General features: G+C 43.5%; 1 long non-coding RNA gene across 1 annotated transcript; it reads left to right on the forward strand.

The window, feature by feature from the left end:
* Positions 1-1,089: 1,089 nt before the first annotated feature.
* Positions 1,090-2,540, forward strand: LOC112556246. Its single transcript, XR_003097680.1, has 3 exons — positions 1,090-1,197; positions 1,467-1,608; positions 2,196-2,540. It is a non-coding gene; the product is annotated as an uncharacterized LOC112556246 (long non-coding RNA).
* The last annotated feature ends 1,657 nt before the right edge of the window (positions 2,541-4,197 follow it).

Consider the following 4,197-nt stretch of genomic DNA (forward strand, 5'->3'; position numbering starts at 1 on the left):
TCCATGTACTTATTTCTCAGTTCACTGCCCGCTGCAAGCGAGGCTCTGGATTTCTCGCGGTCTTCACTGTAGGGAGGATGTTTGACATGAAGCTGGCCACCAGGGCCGCCGAGAGCCAGCCCGGGCCCCGGGACAGACCTCTCTGGGCCCCTTGTACTTGTAATCGTAAATTATTTTCCCAGTATATAATGTATGTTTACAATTTGAATCTCAATATCTACACTCAAACTCAACTTCTGCATGTGTAATGCTTGGGTGTTCTGTCCTTAGACCTTTCTTTAAAAGAAAAAGAAAAGGAGAAGAAGAAAAAAAAATTCACTGACCAAGGCCGGGCCCCTTGACAGCCGCGGGCCCGGGTACACCAGACCCCCCTGTCCCCCCCTCTCGTCAGGCCTGCTGGCCACAATGGCTAACACCACATTCTTGTGGCATCTTCTTGTTTTAGCGACACCAGGCTTTTACAACCTTTCTAAAACCTTTATTGAAATGATTTCTGCAGAGATAACAGCATTAGAGTATTTAATATACTTTGTAAAGCCTGTTGCTGTATCTTAATAACTGTAGTAGAAACTACAGAGTCTCATCATATCAAGCTATCAAGAACCTTCTAGAAATGTCCTTACTGATGTTTTATTAGCCAGAGGGCGATGAATGATGTTTCTGGCTTCCACTGGTATGAAAAGCAGCAAGCAGACGACAGCTAGGTACAACCGTGTTTGTTTAGTCATCGTGATTGGCAGATCGCTTTGTTATGGAGCTCTTTAGAAAAAAAATCACATTACATTAGCACTCTTAACTTCTGTTAATTACGAACATCCGACCTGTAGATTTCGACCTTTTTAAAGATCGATGTTTGCAGAAAAATGATTAACAAATAAAAGTAGTGTATTCATCAGGGAGTAGACTATGAAACACCGCTCTTAGCTAAGTCAATAGATACATATTGCACCCTACTAGTCCTTTAACTTCTGTTAAACCTTTATTCTTTAATAACCGCCACGTCGACAACGCAAGATAACTGAGCTTCGCGCTGACATCACGTGACTAGCGAAGTCGTTATAAACAGTTGTCTTCCCCACACCAGAGACAGTGACAACCTAACGACGACGTCTGTCGAGGTTAACATCGCCGTTACTGACTTTAAACGCAAGTAGACAAAAGCACAGTTGTGTGTGTTTCTTGCTTAACTCGTTGTATGTGAGTGTAGTGATGCACTAGCACACAAATAATCTCACTGCTTACACTTCTTATGATGTGGCAAACAGTTTTGTCAAGACTGGTATTAATTAGCTTATTTTATTATAGATACATTTTCTCGGTTAGTACTTTGAACCCTCCGTTTCACTGAAGATTTGACTGAACAACAGTTTTCCATACTAAGTGAAAGTTATTTTCCATATTTTCCAGAGCTTTTTTAACATTGATAAATAGTCATAAAATAATGTAATCTGACTTTTTTTCTAAAGAGCTCCATAACAAAGCGGTCTACCAATCACGATGACTAAACAAACACGGTTGTACCTAGCTGTCGTCTGCTTGCTGCTTTTCATAACCCTGGAAGCCAGAGGCATCCACCACCAACAACATCTCCGTCTGCCTCGAGGGGACGTAAGCACATTTCTAAAAGGTTCTTGATAGCTAGATATAATGATACTCTGTAATTGCTACTACAGTTATTAAGATACAGCAACAGGCTTTACAAAGTATATTAAATAGTCTAATGTTGTTATGTCTTCTTAAACAGTCTCTGTAGAAATCATTTCAAATAAGTTCGAAGAAAGACAGTATACATAACCGTAAAATACAAAATGTTTCGCACAAAATACTTCATCTTCCGGTGAGCGACTGGGAGAATCTGACACGTATGCGCAGTGGTGAAGGACGTTCGAAGCAGGAGAGTTCATGTACATTGTGGTTCAACTTATACATTGTAAAGATGTTAGTCACAGTTGTCTAAAAATACTTTATTATTAGGAACAACAATAGTTTCCTTCGAGGGAATGACGGAATCGACACGACTAATCAAAAAAAAATTAATTAAGATAACTTATTAAGGTTGTTACAAGAATCGTAAAATCGCCCTTGAGTCTGTGCAAGGGAAGCAATCGTCTAGACGGTGTTGCGATTTCATTCGTCCAGCACTTTAATGTCTTCCTCACCAGCTTCAACTGATGATGTGTTTGTTTCGGTTTCAGTGCATCCCGCACACGATTAGTTGTCACCCTACAGGACTTCCTTGTTGCTCTGAGGATGACACATGCAGATTGGTCAATGACCCCAGTAGTACGTATGGTGACACTTGCTGATGTCTCTTCTTGTCACCATAGCCTAACACCTCACCTTACACCTAACTCACACTTTCTTGCCACAGCTGGTGGTTTCTTGTGTCTGTAACATGTACACCTGTATCACCAAAATCTATAGTTATATATTTCTAAGATGTGTACTGTCACGGCTTGCTTTGAAAGATAAAAAAGTAATGACAGTTTGACGAGAAAACATAGTAAAAAAAGGGATGAAAGAGAGGAACTGTTTCCGTTTGTGACATTGAAGTGAGTTTAGGTTTGCAGTCATGGGACCCCGGTATGCTTCCCTAGCGAGCATTGTAAGAATAGGTCTCATCTATTCCGCCAGGAAGTCGTAAAAAGCAACTAATGTGGACACCTCATTTAGAGGTAAAATAGGTTGTAGTTGTGGTAACAACCCTACCATGTAAAAGAAAAAGATGTTACAGAAACCAATACCAGAATATTCGTAATGAAGCACACCAGGAGACTTATGACTAACGACAGCCAAACGCGCCCCGACAGTGGATTTACTGAAGCCAAATGAAAAGTTGAGTGTGGGCTGCTGGAACGTCCAGACCTTGTACCAGACTGGCAGGATGCTCCAATTAGTCAAGAGTTTGACAACCTACAACTTGGACATCCTGGGAGTCAGTGAGGTCAGATGGACCGGCACGGGAAAGAGGAGACTAGCGTCAGGACATACCATCTTGTTCTCAGGAAGATCAGACGGTCAGCACTCTGAAGGAGTAGCTCTACTCCTCAACAAGAAAACCGAAAAGGCACTACTTGAATGGAACCATTATGGACTCAGGCTTGTGAGAGGAAGATTCCATTCCAAGTACACCAAGCTGACAGTGATAGCTTGCTATGCACCAACAGAAGACTCCGAGGCAGAAGACAAGGATGCTTTTTACGATCAATTGCAGGCAGCCTCAGAAAGCGTTCCAGCCCACGATATGTTGCTCATCATCGGCGATCTCAATGCCAAGCTGGGAAGCGACAACACCTGCAGGGAGCATGTCATGGGCAAGCATGGATTTGGAACCTTCAATGACAAAGGAGAGAGACTGGCAGACTTTTGTGAAAAAAACAACGGGTTTAAAAGAACAGTGATGTGCCAGTGAAAGATATGAACGGTAATGTCGTCGAGGGAGAGGCAGGAAAACTACAGCGCTGGAGGGAGCATTTTCAGTCGGTTCTGAACAGACCAGATCCTCTTCAGCTTCAGACATCCAGCCAGCAGCTATAGACCTTGACATCTGCACAGACCCGCCAAGCCTGGAAGATGTGACAGAAGCAATCAAGACAATGAAGAGCTGCAAAGCACCAGGGGCAGATGGAATAACAGCAGAGATGTTGAAAGCAGATGTGAATGTGACAGCTCCTATGCTGGCTGAAATCTTCAGGCAAATTTGGGAATCAGGGCAGCTCCCTGTTGCGTGTAAGATAGGGCTCATCGTCAAGTTACCCAAGAAAGGAGATCTTGGAGACTGCAATAATTGGAGGGGCATAACACTTCTTTCCCTCACCAGCAAGGTCTCCAGCAAGATTGTTTTGTCAAGACTGTCAGCAACCCTTGAGAAAGACATCCGACCACAGCAAGCAGGATTTCGCCCTCACCATCACCACGGCAGGTTCAACAAAGGCGTTGGCGATGGATTGGACATGTGCTCCACCAGCAGATAGCAGACCTCTCCAGAGTCGCCCTGCGATGGACTCCAGACGGCCGAAGAAAACGAGGCCGCCCAAAGGAAACTTAGAGAAGAACAATGGAAAGTGAGATGAATGGAAAGGGCTGGACATGTGGTCACATGGAGCGGGTTTCAGGCGATCGACATCGGTGGCGGTCGAGGCCTTATGTGCAACCTGATGCACGAAGAGGATTAGATAGATAAATAAATTTGTACAA

Source organism: Pomacea canaliculata, linkage group LG2 (assembly GCF_003073045.1).
Source record: "Pomacea canaliculata isolate SZHN2017 linkage group LG2, ASM307304v1, whole genome shotgun sequence".
Taxonomy (NCBI): domain Eukaryota; kingdom Metazoa; phylum Mollusca; class Gastropoda; order Architaenioglossa; family Ampullariidae; genus Pomacea; species Pomacea canaliculata.